At 42.3% G+C, this 16,760-nt stretch overlaps 1 long non-coding RNA gene across 1 annotated transcript; it reads right to left on the reverse strand.

The window, feature by feature from the left end:
• Positions 1-3,306: 3,306 nt before the first annotated feature.
• Positions 3,307-16,468, reverse strand: LOC123995319. The gene is made up of 3 exons (XR_006831809.1): positions 16,415-16,468; positions 7,569-7,675; positions 3,307-3,540 (listed from the first exon to the last, which is right to left on the reverse strand). It is a non-coding gene; the product is annotated as an uncharacterized LOC123995319 (long non-coding RNA).
• Positions 16,469-16,760: the final 292 nt, after the last annotated feature.

Raw genomic sequence — 16,760 nt, forward strand, 5'->3', positions numbered from 1 at the left:
GCTGTTGCAAAAGCAGCAGCTACTCTTCCTGGGGTCCACAAAAAACATGAAACATTACATAATACAGAACACTAATAGACAAGAACAGCTCAAGGGCGGAACTTTTTTTAAGGCACACAGCCTACATACACACAAACTATCTAGGTCAAATAGGGGTGAGGCGTTGTGCCGTGAGGTGTTGCTTTATCTCTTTTTTGAAACCAGGTTTGCTGTTTATTTGAGCATTTTCAGATGGAACAAAGTTCCATGCAATAATGTCTCTATACAATACTGTACATTTTCTTGAATTTGTTTTCGATTTGGGGACTGTGAAATACCACAGTGTGCCATCACAGCAGCAAGATTTTTGACCTGTTGCCACAAGAAAAGGGCAACCAGTGAAGAACAAACACCATTGTAAATACAACCCATATTTACGTTTATTTACTTCCCCGTTTGTACTTTAACTATTTGCACATTGTTACCATACTGTACATAGCCATAATGTGACATTTGAAATGTCTCTATTCCTTTGGAACTTTTGTGAGTGTAAAGTTTACTGTTCATTTTCTATAGTTTCTTTAACTTTTGTTTATTATCTATTTCACTTGCCAAAGCAAGTGAAACAGACAAGAAGCTAAATGGAAATAAACACATATAAAATTATAGACCTCTCAGAAAAGTTATGTATATTATTATAAAGGCAGAAGATGAAAGTACAGTATTTTGTGCTTAGAAACGTAATAAGAGTGGATATACATTGATCTTCATTGAAATATGGTACTTTTTAAGGCTGCATCTGTGGACAATTGCCCAAATGGAATTAGAAAATTCTTCCTCCATGATGTCAGGATTTTCCTGTGATGGATGCGGAATATGATGCATATGCATCATGTGAAATCTGAGACTCTAGTTCCCCTTTCATCACACACACACACACACACACACACACACACACACACACACACACACACACACACACACACACACACACACACACACACACACACACACACACACACACACACACACACACACACACACACACACACACACACACACACACACACACACACACACACACACACACACACACATAATCAGTTTAAGGTAACTAAAATAAATGATTATAGACCTTCAGTTTCCATGGCTTTGCATTGAGCAGGTGTCTCTGTAACTTCTATGGCCAAGAAATGCCTAATTCAGATATGGTATAGCTGCACCTGGCTTCAACCTCAATTCTGCCTGCCTATACTGAAATCCCACATGCTGCCTTCCATTAACAAGCCACTTGCAATACCACATGATTTCAATCAACCATATGAAAGGAACCATAGACAATATGGTGACAGGCTACATACCAGTACTATAGACCCCTTTTCATGCAAAGATGCACACGACTATTGGCGGCAGTAAGAAAGCCATCTCCATCTGCGCCCATTCAACATAGCCTAGATGTACATTTTTATTACTTCTAAACAAAATCACTTTTGGGGTTTTCATACGCTTACAATTAGGTTTAGATTTTTGCTTTAACAGTCGCTAAGATTATATTTGGTTGTGATCTTTGCAAAATAACTATTTTGGATGCAGCAATTGTTAGCTACAATGCTAACGCTCATTGACATAGGTTGTAGCAAAAGCTAGCCCAAAGAGCCAATTTACTGGTTGAAGTTGAAGTGTTTAATTATAATGCAGTTGATTTGCAATGATGACACAAACATTATATTAAGTAGGTCATTCATATTAGCCAGCCTAACATGTAAATAGAGGCTTTTTTTTGCTGCCGTTCTATAAGAACTATAAGAGTCTACAAATGGCTTTGCAGTTCCCCCTGCTGGTAAGGGAATTCTATAACAACAATGTACATGTTCATAGCCAATAGAGGGCAATAGAAACCATATCAATTATGAAAACGTTTTTAAAAGCAATGAAACAATAAGCCTGTAATCAACTATTATTATTTTGTAATGACAAAATAAGTATACACATTCATATTCTACAGTGGGTGATGCTGTCAGCTTCTAATAATTCCAAATGAGACAGAATGAAACTGCTCTCTGTTTAGTCACAACGACAGTTACAGTACTGTGGGTATATGCATTGTAATGCATATATTTTGAAAACAGTACTAAATATTTCCTCGAAACGTCAACTCTGACCTTTTAGAACCTAATGGGGGTTGGGAAAGTTGTCTGACAGCATTTTCTGTGTGAATTAGTCTGTCGTTGATGCATATGGCTTTGTACAATATCCTCCAGACACTAGTCCACATGGTGAAATAGAACTCTCGCTCCTCTGTAAAGGCTGCATTTTTGGACACTCAACCCCACTCTTAAAAACAATGAGGGCAAGAGAAAGTCAGAAGTTGTTGTTGGTGTGCGTGCGTGTGTCTGCATGCCTGTGTGTGCCCCAGGAGGCTGCGGAGAGGAGTACGACTCATTATAATGACCGGAACGAATCAAATGGAATGGCATCAAACACTTGTAAACCATGTTTGATATATTTGATACCATTCCACACATTCCACTCCAGCCATTACCAGAAGCCTGTCCTCTCAAATGAATGTGCCACCAACCTCTTGTGGTGTGTGTATATATGTGTGTTTGTGTGTGCGTGTGACAGGGTGGGAGGCATGTTGTGAAGGAAGTTTTCTTTGATATAAGCACAGTGTGCTGGGCAGGTCCTCACTCCCCTCCTCACTCCAGCTCAAACGCCACAGTTTGTTGTTTCCTTTGTCAAATCAAAGTTTACTGTTCGCGTACACAGATTTGCAGGTGTCATAGCAGTTGCAGCGAAATGCTTATGTTACTAGCTCTAACAGTGTAGTAGAAAGTCACGCAAATAGAACACAATTGCACAAATAATCAAAACAGGAAATCAAGAAAAAACAGAACGAGTCCAATTTACAATCTAGAGTAGAGTGAACATGTGTTAGTATCCAGAATACAAATACTTGGTGTGTGTATAGGCAGTATATCATTTGGAAAGGCATATTAGTAGGTAGGATGAGCTATGTCGAGAATACTGTATATACTGTAAATACACAGTATATAAACAGAATATGAGGTGACCAGCATTCAATGACTCTATATACTGTACATGAGGCATTAGTATCAAGGTGCAGGGCAGAGTACCAGGCAGGTAGCCGACTAGTGATGGCTGTTCAACAGTCTGATGGCCTGGAGATCGTTGTGTCTTGGTCTCGGCTCTGATACACCTGTACTGTCTCCGTCTGCTAGATGGTAGCAGGGAGAACAGACCGTGGCTCGGGTGCCTGAGGTCCTTGATGATGATCGAGGCCTTCCTATGAGACCGTGTGCTGTAAATATCTCTATGTCTTTGGGCTCCGTAGTACATCACAGCGGTATCAGCTGTCTGGAAGACCACGAACCAGATCCCGGAGAGATGTGTACATATTTACCACTGATAGCTTCATGAACAGCTAGGCCATGGTGTGGGGCCATGCACTCAGAACAAAAGGGTTCTGTTCGGGCTTGCTTCAACCTCAGGGCCAGCATCGTACATCAGAGCCCGGCAGTTCAGGATTCCGGTTCTGCACTGGGAAGAAATTCAAAGATAGAGATGTGCTTTAGTTTAGACAGACTCCACATCACATTCCTAGAAGGCCACAATACAGGCACATTGTAACAATTGTTCGTCTGAGGAAGCAGGAGTAGACCAAAGCGCAGTGTGGTACGTGTTCATATTTAGTTTAAATAACGGAACATTAAATACAAAAGAACAAGAGAATACATGAGAACCGAAACAGTCCCGTATGGTGCAAACACTGAAACGGAAAACAACTACCCACAACCCATAGTGGGAAAACAGGCTGCCTAAGTATGGTTTTCATTCAGAGACAACGATTGACAGATGTCTCTGATTGGGAACCATACCAGGCCAAACACCTAGAAATATAACACACAGAACCAAAACATAGAATGCCCACCCCAACTCACGCCCTGACCAAACAAAAATAGAGACATAAAAAAGGAACTAAGGTCAGGACGTGACACACATAATGGCCATGCCAAGTCTAGGACCAAAAGGCTCCTCAACAGCTTCTACCCCCAAGACATAAGACTGCTGAACAATTCATAAAATCGCCACCCCAATTCATAAAATGACCCCTCCCTCCCTTTTCTACACTGCTGCATGGCAGCAGGGTAGCCTAGTGGTTAGAGCATTGGACTAGTAACCAGAAGGTTGTAAATTCAAATCCCTAAGCCGACAAGGTACAAATCTGTCATTTTGCCCCTGAACAGGCAGCTAACCCACGGTTCCTAGGCTGTTACTGAAAATAAGAATTTGTTCTTCACTGACTTGCCTAGTTAAATAAAGATAAAATAAAATAATCTATGCATAGTCACTTTACCCCCATCTACATGTACAGATTACCTCGACTAGCCTGTACACTGACTCTGTACTGGTGCCCACTGAATATAGCCTCGTTATTCTTATTGTGTTACTTTAAATATGACTTTTTTGTTTTAGTCTACTTGGTAAATATTTTCTTCTTCATGAACTGCACTGTTGGTTGAGGGCTTGTAAGTAAGCATTTCACGGTAAAGTCTACACTTGTTGTATTCGGCGCATGTGACAAATAAAGTTTGATTTGATGTACTATCATTAGGCATTTTATCAATCCCTGAGCCTTGGACTGAGGGCAAGGGGAATAATGAGATGGTAATTATCTGCTTAGGGGTTGGGTTAAATGTGGAAGACACATTTCAGTTGAATACATTCAGTTGGACAACTGACTGGGTATCCCCCTTTCCCTTTCCATTTCAAATTGCTGAGTAAAAGCTTAATATAGATTAAACTCAACCTGGCACCCTCTAGCTGCACTAGTCAATATGTTTGAGTGGATTAGATTTAGAGGTGCTTTCTCTATAAAGAGGTTACTATGGTTGTTTTTATTTCTTTATAGACGACTGCCATATCAAACAATGACAGACAATGATGTAGTGGTTTTACGCCTCCACCATTGTCAGATGTGGTGTTGTGTTACATATTTTGTTGTTGGGGAATAAAGAGTAAACCCACTGGGCATAGATGTCTATTCCATGTTGGTTCAATGTAATTTCATTGAAATGATGTGGGAACAACGTTTATTCAACCAGCGTGTGCCCAGTGGGAAGGCGAAGTCATTACCATCAGATATGTCATCTAACCTAGATTATACACATACTTGAGTCACAGGAGGCTGCTGAGGGGAGGATGACTCAATAATGGCCAGAATGGAGCAAATGGAATGGCATCAAACACGGAAAGGATGTGTTGATGTCTTTGATACCCTTCCACTTATTCCTCTCCAGCCATTACCACTAGCCCGTTCTCTCCAATTAAGGTGCCACCAACCTCCTCTGTTGAGAATACTTGCGGGTGAACACACTTCTTTATTTATGCATACGACTCCAGATGAAAGACGGCCTATGTTTTGATTCACCATATTACCATTGATTGTCGCTCAGGGCTCATTGGTTTCTGTGGCGACATGGTTAGTGGGTTGGTGATGATGGAAGACTGTGGGTGTTTTGTTGCAGCATCCTGCCGTCAGTGTGGCTGTCGAACTCCCTCTCTCAGGAAGTTGCTCTTAAAGACTCAAGGGTCTCACTCATAACAAACCTCGGGCCCACACACAACCACACATAACCAAATTACTGGACAAACAAGTCAATATTTATTGGGTAAATAATGGACAAAAACCAAAATAGAAAATGTCAATAGCAGTGAATCAGATCAGTGGACAATCAATAACTTTCCCACGTCACTGAGAACATCCAGTCAATATATATATCGAGAACATTCAGTCCTCTAATGTTTGTCAAAAAGCTTTGGGTTACAGCAGAGCATTGATGGAGAGATCATGGGAGACATTCATTGGTTATTTGCCCCCTGTGTGTCAGAAGGACACGGATTGAGTGTAATGGAGAGGGTGACTGCCTGAGTTGTGAGGACCGAGTAACCCATCCCTCGAGAAGAAGACTCATGAATGTCCTATGTGTGCATATCAACAGTATTCTGCTTATCAATTAGAATAATACACTGCCTCTCCCAAGAGCTCCAATGATCAGTTTCAAACTCCAAGGTCAGGGGTCAGCCACCACTACCTGGCATAATGCTAGTATCAGTCTCAGCCCAGCTCCTGATTACTGTCTAAGCTGCCACAGAGGTTTGTGTTTCCAGAGGTCCCTCAGAAGCTGATCCTGATTCAGTCCTTAAATACTCCTGAAGGCTAAGGGGATGGCGAGGGTACTGAAAGTGGAGGAGTCCAAACTTGCTGAACTGTGAGGTAAGATAACACTTCCTTTGGCAGGCTTAGATGGCCCTGGTATGTTTGGAGAGCTGGCGTAACGTGATAGGCCAGAGTGCTGAGCCATGGAGTGAATCACCTCAGGCCCTTATACTCTGAGGGCCAAAGCTCTCAGTCTCTGCCTGTTTGATTTGTGATGGCTCCAGGTCTCAGGTGATAACACCGCACCTGTGAAAATGCTAGTGTGATCCACATAAGACCCTACACTAAAATATCTGAGATGAAATATGCTACTCAGAAATGTACTGTATCTTGAGAAACTAGATGTATATTTATCAACAGTTAACATGTATGGACAAGTACATACAATCACAGTGGTAGTGTAAACCTATATATCATTCGTAAAATTTGTAACATACTGTGTGGAGGGCCCCATGAAAAATGCCTACCTTACTCTTGGCAAAATTAATCATTTGCCAGGCTGTTTCTCGATAGACCAACAGCCATAGTACCTGGAGCCAACATCTAGTTATTACATTAATGACAGTTGTGGGAATTGTTACATGGATGCCAGTGCACAAAAGAATTATACAATTGTATGTATGATTGCAGACAAGCTCTAATCAAAATTCCAAATGGATTGTTTTGCACTTTGTAATAATGCAGATTCTATAAACTAGACAATCTGATGCATTGTATTTAATGTGAAGTATCAGCCGTCATGACTGACAACATGACTTATTCCATCTCCAATAAGGATTTATGACATTTCATAAAAAACAACTCCAATGACAAGCTGACTTCCTCTGTAACCAAAAAAGGCCAACAATAACCATCTCGTGGTCTTCTATTAATGATAGCTTTCATCATACTTTCTATGTTGGTCGATGGCAGGTGGTTGTCACTTAAATGATTTGATAATGATAGTGTTCCGCCTGCCAACCACAACATGGGCAGCCATTGTTTTAGTTTTTTTATCCAGTGCTGCACCCCACCCATGTGCCATTCTATAAGTGGGAAAGGATGCTGAATAATAGAGCTACCCTTTTCTTTGCTGTGGTGATGCAAGGAAAAACTAACTCAACATCCACATTCATTCCCTCAATCGGAAATAGTATCACATAATGTACAACTCAGCACAGTCAAGCTAGAACACATTAGATTATATACTTGAATTTACAGTAACTGTGTAATAAAATGCCTATAGTAATGAAATAATTTACTAACATATTGAAACATGAATTCATTCAAACTTGTATATGCCTACACAGCATTTGCATGTTTGAGGAAAAATAAAAATCCCTTTAGAACTATCCCAGTACATTCTTACTTTCATTTTGCTGTTCCCGGATCATCATCGACATGCCTTTAAACAAACACTCAACAGGCTTAGCAGATAAGGCTCCTTGCAACTCAGCACATTCTCTCTGACAGGACCTGGAATAACAGAGTTGAAGGGTCAGGGGTCAGGATGAGTAATGCCTTGCAGGTCGGGGGACTTAGGGTGAATTACATGTAATCATCAATTACATCATAAGAGGAGCCACTCATCTGCCCTAAACTGTAATTCATTAACCCTCCTAGAATTTTATCAGTTCTTCCCACTGTCTGGAGTGGACTAATGACCTGGGTCACGCAACACAACCCTGTGCCATTAAGAATTATGTCGCTGCACACTGAGATAACCTGCCCTAAATAAACCGTCAGGGTACAAATTCCAAGAGCGGCCCTATGATAGAGACCATATTTCACTCAAAACAGAAGTGAAAGAGTAGACACTTAAGAAAGAGAAAAGGTCTGAGCTTTTATAGTCTTTCTTTTCTCTAAAATATTATGATTTCCAATCATTCTTAATTAATATAAGGCCATTGTAACTTACTGTTCTATAGAGTGGTGCAAAGTAAAAATAGTTTAAAGTACTACTTAATAAATATCTGTCATTCTGAAGTTTGAGGCCATCTTAATAACTCCTGAGACACCATGACATATAAAAAATACGCATTTGCAGAAACTAAAAGGCTAAATGTGAAATTAGAGGCAACTAAACATAAAAATAAAAATCTTCTGAAATAAATAATAGCTAATTGAAGCAGTTATTGGCTAAGAAAAACAATTTGATCTCTTTGAGCCATTAGATGGCAGTAACAGTCTTTCCTTGCTGAACTAGGCTTTCTTCTTATTCATTGACAGGGTAGGCTCTGGACTTCTGGATGTGCTGCTCCACCACGTCATATTGGTTTGTGGGTTTTTGAACAGAATGTCAGCATAAATCCATTTCTTTTTTTGAGCTCAGCTTCATTGGATGTGAAAAAGCAAGTACATTTGACACGTCAACAGAATATGAGAAACTGCATTTCTTGTCTCATATGACTAATGTGCCAGCACAAAATTCACAGTGTCTCACCACCACCCAGCCAACACAGAATAATGACACAGTCCTTCTCTGGAAAAATGGAAAACAGAGGCTGAGCCGTTTAACATTTTGAGTGCAATGGTTGGAGGACTAGAAGCTCAAAATAAAGAAAAGAAAAGCACATTTCCTTTCAATTCACTGAGAATAATGCCCTACTGGCTTTTATCTATGGCCTAAAAGACTTGTGAAAATCACATAACACCATAATACAGTAAATGCACTTTAGAGAGAGTCTACGTGTATGGCAAACAGGGCTGTGTTTTGCAGAGTAGTTAGTATTGAAATAGCAAAGCCTGCAGCTACAGCACCAAGTCTGTACCATTAGCTCAGTCAGAGCAGCCTCCATTACACGGCTCTGAAACACAATAAGAACATAGCACGGGGGTTTCACACGAAACACCGCCCTCTTTGAGGTCTTTGAAATGTAACTGTGGCACGGTGCCCACAAGAAAAAAATTCTATAGTACAGTGCCTTACAAAAGTATTCATCCCCATTGCCGTTTTTTTATTTTGTTGCATTACAACCTGTAATTTAAATAGATTTTTATTTGGATTTCATGTAATGGACATGCAAAAAATAGTCCAAATTGGTGGAGTGAAATTTAAAAAAGAACATCTCTTTAAAAAATGTTTAAAAGAATAAATAAATTGGAAACATGGTGCGTGCATATGTATTCACCCCCTTTGCTAAGAAGCCACCTAAATAAGATAATTAAATATAAATATATATCAGCAACTTTGAACAACCCACGGAGCACCATTAAATCCCTTATTTAAAAAATGGAAAGAATATGGCACCACAACAAAGAGAGGGCATTAATCAGAGAGGCAACAAAGATGTCATGTTTTGTCTTATATCATCTTGTTATTTTGCTTTTCCTTCTGTTCGTTTTCCCCCTGCTGGTCTTTTTAGGTTCGTTCCCCTTTTTTCTCTCTCCCTTCCTCTCTCTCTTCTCTCTATCGTTCCGTTCCTGCTCCCAGCTGTTCCTATTCCCCTAATCAATCATTTAGTCTTCCCACACCTGTTCCTTATCTTTTCCCCTGATTAGAGTCCCTATTTCTTCCCTTGTTTTCCGTTCCTGTCCTGTCGGATCCTTGTCTATTGTTCACCGTGCTGTGTCTATGTATCGCCCTGTCGTGTCGTGTTTCCCTCAGATGCTGCGTGGTGAGCAGGTGTCTGAGTCTGCTACGTTCAAGTGCCTTCCCGAGGCAACCTGCAGTTCTTGATCAAGTCTCCAGTCTGTTCTCGTCATTACGAGTAGAATTATGCCTTTTGATTGTAAAGTTACTTTACTGGATTAAAGACTCTGTTTTCGCCAAGTCGCTTTTGGGTCCTCATTCACCTGCATAACAGAAGGATCCGACCAAAGAATGGACCCAGCGACTACAGATGCTCGTAACACTGCCGTCGAGATCCAAGGAGCCATGCTCGGCAGACACGAGCAGGAATTGTCTGCTGCTCGCCATGCCGTGGAGAACCTGGCCGCTCAGGTTTCCGACCTCTCTGGACAGTTCCAGAGTCTTCGTCTCGTGCCACCTGTTACTTCCTGGCCTGCCGAGCCTCCGGAACCTAGGGTTAATAACCCACCTTGCTACTCCGGGCAGCCCACGGAGTGCCGCTCCTTTCTCACCCAGTGTGATATTGTGTTCTCTCTCCAACCCAACACATACTCTAGCGAGAGAGCTCGGGTTGCTTACGTCATTTCACTCCTTACTGGCCGGGCTCGAGAGTGGGGCACAGCTATCTGGGAGGCAAGGGCTGATTGTTCAAACAATTACCAGAACTTTAAAGAGGAGATGATTCGGGTTTTTGACCGTTCAGTTTTTGGTAGGGAGGCTTCTAGGGTCCTGGCTTCCCTATGCCAAGGTGATCGATCCATAACGGATTACTCTATAGAGTTTCGCACTCTTGCTGCCTCTAGTGACTGGAACGAGCCGGCGCTGCTCGCTCGTTTTCTGGAGGGACTCCACGCAGTGGTCAAAGATGAGATTCTCTCTCGGGAGGTTCCTTCCAGTGTGGACTCTTTGATTGCTCTCGCCATCCGCATAGAACGACGGGTAGATCTTCGTCACCAAGCTCGTGGAAGAGAGCTCGCGTCAACGGTGTTTCCCTGCTCCGCATCGCAACCATCTCCCTCCTCTGGCTCAGAGACTGAGCCCATGCAGCTGGGAGGTATTCGCATCTCGACCAAGGAGAGGGAACGGAGGATCACCAACCGCCTGTGCCTCTATTGCGGATTTGATGGACATTTTGTCAATTCATGTCCAGTAAAAGGCCAGAGCTCATCAGTAAGCGGAGGGCTACTGGTGAGCGCTACTACTCAGGTCTCTTCATCTAGATCCTGTACTACTATGTCGGTCCATCTACGCTGGACCGGTTCGGGTGCTACATGCAGTGCCTTGATTGACTCTGGGGCTGAGGGTTGTTTCATGGACGAAGCATGGGCTCGGAAACATGACATTCCTTTCAGACAGTTAGACAAGCCTACGCCCATGTTTGCCTTAGATGGTAGTCATCTTCCCAGTATCAGATTTGAGACACTACCTTTAACTCTCACAGTATCTGGTAACCACAGTGAGACTATTTCTTTTTTGATTTTTTGTTCACCTTTTACACCTGTTGTTTTGGGTCATCCCTGGCTAGTATGTCATAATCCTTCTATTAATTGGTCTAGTAATTCTATCCTTTCCTGGAACGTTTCTTGTCATGTGAAGTGTTTAATGTCTGCTATTTCTCCTGTTTGTTCTGTCCCCTCTTCTCAGGAGGAACCTGGTGATTTGACAGGAGTACCGGAGGAGTATCATGGTCTGCGCACGGTCTTCAGTCGGTCCAGAACCAACTCCCTTCCTCCTCACCGGTCGTATGATTGTTGTCCTGTTCTCTTCAAGAAGCGTTTTGCATCCGCTCCTATCCTTGTTGCACCTGACGTCACTAAACCGTTTATTGTTGAGGTTGACGCGTCGGGGTGGGCGTGGGAGCCATTCTGTCCCAGCGCTCCGATACTGACGATGGGGTCCACCCTTGTGCGTATTTTTCTCATCGCCTGTCACCGTCGGAACGTAACTATGATGTGGCTAACCGCGAACTGCTCGCCATCCGTTTAGCCCTAGGCAAATGGCGACAGTGGTTGGAGGGGGCGACCGTTCCTTTTGTCGTTTGGACTGACCAAAAGAACCTTGAGTACATCCGTTCTGCCAAACGACTGAATGCGCGTCATGCTCGTTGGGCGTTGTTTTTCGCTCGTTTCGAATTCGTTATTTCTTATTGCCCGGGTACTAAGAACACCAAGCCTCATGCTTTATCCCGTCTCTTTAGTTCTTCTGTGGCTTCTACCGATCCCGAGGGGATCCTTCCTGTTGGGCGTGTTGTCGGGTTGACTGTCTGGGGAATTGAGAGACAGGTTAAGCAAGCACTCACGCACACTGCGTCGCCGCGCTTGTCCTAGTAACCTTCTTTTCGTTCCTGTTTCTACTCGTCTGGCTGTTCTTCAGTGGGCTCACTCTGCCAAGTTAGCTGGCCATCCCGGCGTTCGGGGTACGCTTGCTTCTATTCGCCAGCGGTTTTGGTGGCCTACTCAGGAGCGTGACACGCGCCGTTTCGTGGCTGCGTGTTCGGACTGCGCGCAGAAGAAGTCTGGTAATTTTTTTTTTTCTGCTTCTGCTCCTGGTCTTGCTGGATCTCAGTCTGTTCCCTGCCATCGCATCTCTCCTGTTCTTGTTCCTGCCCTTGCTGTGTCTCAGTCTGTCCCTAGTTGTTACTCTCCTGGCCTGTTTGGTCCTGTTTGCTCTAAAGTTTTCAGTTCTCTACCCGTGTCTCATTTTTTTTTTAGAGTAGTACCCTAGTTTCCCTTTTTATCGTTTTTCGTTACGGTCCTGAGGAGAGGAGTTGGGTTCTTTCTCGGGACGTGCTGGACCGTTTGATCTATGATTTCCTCCGTTGCCGCCAGTGTTCCTCCTCGAGAGCGCCAGGAGGCGCTCGGTGAGTGGGGGGGTACTGTCATGTTTTGTCTTATATCATCTTGTCATTTTGCTTTTCCTTCTGTTCGTTTTCCCCCTGCTGGTCTTTTTTAGGTTCGTTCCCCTTTTTCTCTCTCCCTTCCTCTCTCTCTTCTCTCTATCGTTCCGTTCCTGCTCCCAGCTGTTCCTATTCCCCTAATCAATCATTTAGTCTTCCCACACCTGTTCCTTATCTTTTCCCCTGATTAGAGTCCCTATTTCTTCCCTTGTTTTCCGTTCCTGTCCTGTCGGATCCTTGTCTATTGTTCACCGTGCTGTGTCTATGTATCGCCCTGTCGTGTTTCCCTCAGATGCTGCGTGGTGAGCAGGTGTCTGAGTCTGCTACGTTCAAGTGCCTTCCCGAGGCAACCTGCAGTTCTTGATCAAGTCTCCAGTCTGTTCTCGTCATTACGAGTAGAATTATGCCTTTTGATTGTAAAGTTACTTTACTGGATTAAAGACTCTGTTTTCGCCAAGTCGCTTTTGGGTCCTCATTCACCTGCATAACAAAAGAGACCAAAGATAACCCTGAAGGAACTTTAAAGCTCCACAGAGGAGATTGGAGTATCTGTCCATACGACCACTTTAAAACATACACTCCACAGAGATGGACTTTACGGAAGAGTGGACAGACAAAATCCATTGCTTAAAGAACAAAATAAGGAAACACATTTGGTTTTCGCCAAAAGGTATGTGGGAGACTACCCAAACATATGGAAGAAGGTACTCTGGTCAGATGAGACTAAAATGTAGCTTTTTGACCATCAAGGAAATCGCTATGTCTGGCGCAAACCCAACACTTCGCATCACCCCGAGAATACCATCCCCACAGTGAAGCATGGTGGTGACAGCATCATGCTGTGGGGATCTTTTTCATCGGCAGGGACTGGGAAACTGGTCAGAATTGAAGGAATGATGGATGGTACTAAATATAGGGAAAATTATTCTAGAGATTGAAGACGGGGATGGAGGTTTACCTTCCAGCAGGACAATGGCCCTAAGCACACTGCTAAAACAACACTCGAGTAGTTTAAGGGGAAACATTTAAATATTTAGAATGTCCTAGTAAAAGCCCAGACCTCAATCCAATTGAGAATCTGTATTAATTGGGAGTGTGTATTATTAGGGGTGTGTCTAGTTAGGCTTGGCTGCCTGAGGCGATTCCTAATTGGAGTCAGCTGATTCTCGTTGTCTCGTTTTGGGAACCGTATTTAGGCAGCCTGAGTGCGCGTTGTATTTAGTGGGTGATTGTACCTGTCTCTGTGTTAGTCACCAGATAGGCTGTAATTAGTTTCACTCGTTTGTTGTTTTTGTATTTTCAGTTATTTCATGTACCGCATTATTCTTCATTAAAAGTCATGAGTAACCTACACGCTGCATTTCGGTCTGACTCACTTCAAACAACAGATGAAGTTCGTTACAGATTGTTTCAAGATAAAAAATATTTTGCATCTTTAAAGTGGTAGGCATGTGTAAATCAAATGATTACAACCCCCCCAAAAATCCATGTTAATTCCAAGTTTTAAGGCAACAAAATAGGAAAAATGCCATGGGGGGTTAATTTCTTTCACAAGCCACTGTATACAATGGTATAAATAGTATAGTATTCACTGCAGTATTTACTGTGGAATACTGTAGTATACTGTAGTAATTACAGTTAACTATAGTATAACTACTGTAGTAAAACAGAACTGTAGTATATACTATAGTAATTCATGTAGTGTTTTTGCAGATTTTAGTCTTTGCGGTGATGTTTTTGCTGATTGAAGTATACTGCAGTATTTACTATGGTGTTTATTTGTGGAAGTTTTCTCCTTGAGTAAACCTACTAGAGAAATACTTTACATTACAGCCTTATTCTAAAATGGATTAAATTGTTTCCCCCCCCATGAATCTACACACAATACCACATAATGACAAAGCAAAAATAGTTAAATATAACATTAACATAAAAGTATTCAGACCCTTTACTCACTACTTTGTTGAAGCACCTTTAGCAGTGATTACAGCCTCGAATCTTCTTGGGTATGATGCTACAAGCTTGGCACACCTGTATTCGGGGAGTTTCTCCCATTCTTCTCTGCAGATCCTCTCAAGCTCTGTTAGGTTGGATGGGGAGCATCACTGTACAGCTATTTTCAGGTCTCTCCAGAGATGTTCAATCGGATTCAAGTCCGGGCTCTGGCTGGGCCACTCAAGGACATTCAGAGACTTGTCCCGAAGCCACTCCTGCGTTTTCTTGGCTGTGTGCTTAGGGTCATTGTCCTGATGGAAGGTGAACCTTCGCCCCAGTCTGAGGTCCTGAGCACTCTGGAGCAGGTTTTCATCAAGGATCTCTCTGTACTTTGCTCTATTCATCTTTCCCTTGATCCCGACTAGTCTCCCAGTCCCTGCCGTTGAAAAACATCCCCACAGCATGATGCTGCCAACACCATGCTTCACCGTAGGGATGGTGTTAGGTTTCCTCCAGACATGAGGCATGTCATTCAGGCCAAAGAGTTCAATCTTGGTTTCATCAGAACAGATAATCTTGTTTCTCATAGTCTGAGTCCGTTAGGTGCCTTTTGGCAAACTCCAAGCGGGCTGTCAAAAGCCTTTTACTGGCTTTCTGTCTGGCCACTCTACCTTAAATACCTGATTAGCGGAGTGCTGTAGAGATGGTTGTACTTCTGGAAGGTTATTCCATCTCCACAGAGGAACTCTGGAGCTCTGTCAGAGTGACCATTGGGTTTTTGGTCACCTCCCTGGCCAAGGCCCTTCTCCCCAGATTGCTCAGTTTGCTTGGGTGGCCAGCTCTAGGAAGAGTCTTGGTGGTTCCAAACTTCTTCCATTTAATAAAGATGGATGCCACTGTGTTCTTGGGGACCTTCAATGCTGCAGACATTTTTTTGGTACCCTTCCCCAAATCTGTGCCTTGACACAATCCTGTCTCTGAGGTCTACGAACAATTCCATGGACCTCATGGCTTGGTTTTTGCTCTGACGTGCACTGTCAAATGTGGAACCTTATTTAGACCGGTGTGTGCATTTCCAAATCATGTCCAATCAATTTAATTTACCACAGGTGGACTGTTTCTAAAAACAAATTTTCACTCTGTCATTATGGGTTATTTTGTGTAGATTGGTGAGGAAAACATGTTATATATTACATTTTAGAATAAGGCTGTAATGAAAGAAAATCATTATACACCGAATACACTGTATGGGTGGCACAAATTGCGATATGGGGAAGGGGAGTGGGAAGGGTATATGCAAATTAAATACTTTATATTATTTACTATAGTTAAAAGGTAGTGTTTTTGCGGACCTTACTGTAATTTTACTAGTTTTCCCCCTATAGTATTCTACAATATACTACAATATTTAGGTCTGAAAGAAATTTGCATTTGTAAGTGTAATTCCCCTTTAATTGCGCATCTGGCCCTTTAATTGTGCATCTAGCAAGTGAGGAATGTGCTGTCTAATGTGCCGGTCTAGCGATTGTTCTGTACTGCTGCTATTCGTTTTATGGAAAAGTTTGCAAATAACAAATAATAGATACAAATGATATTCTTACTCATGATATTCTTCTGCAAGGTAAGCCTACTTTGCAGTTAACATTTAATTGAGAAGGTTTTGGAAAAAGTATTTCTGTCAACCCATAAGATGGTTATCACACACGATTACACACGGTGTGATTGACAAACGCGCACACCACACAAACAGACATAGTCAATATTGCTGGAAATTAACTTGCAGATATTGGGTGTTTCTCAATATGCATATTACCGTGCTCCACACTCTCATGCTCCAAATGCATTTTCCGAGGACGTTCGCTTGAGTATGTTCTTCTGAGTATGAGAGTGTGGAAAACGTTTAACACATTTCATTTGAGAAGCACTTGCACTCCCCCTAATGTATTACCTTATACTGCATCTCCCATTCACTGAACCTTCGTCCACAATGGCAAAAATAGAAACTAAACAACATATACACAAACTAAATGTTTTACTTCATAACTATCAGCTTACTATATGTGAATCTTAATAATGTAGCTAACCAGACAGTATAAAAGGCCATAATGACCTAAAACCAATGTTATCCAAGGTCGATGTCAATTCTTTGTGGGTAGCTA

This window comes from Oncorhynchus gorbuscha, linkage group LG02 (assembly GCF_021184085.1).
Source record: "Oncorhynchus gorbuscha isolate QuinsamMale2020 ecotype Even-year linkage group LG02, OgorEven_v1.0, whole genome shotgun sequence".
Lineage (NCBI taxonomy): Eukaryota > Metazoa > Chordata > Actinopteri > Salmoniformes > Salmonidae > Oncorhynchus > Oncorhynchus gorbuscha.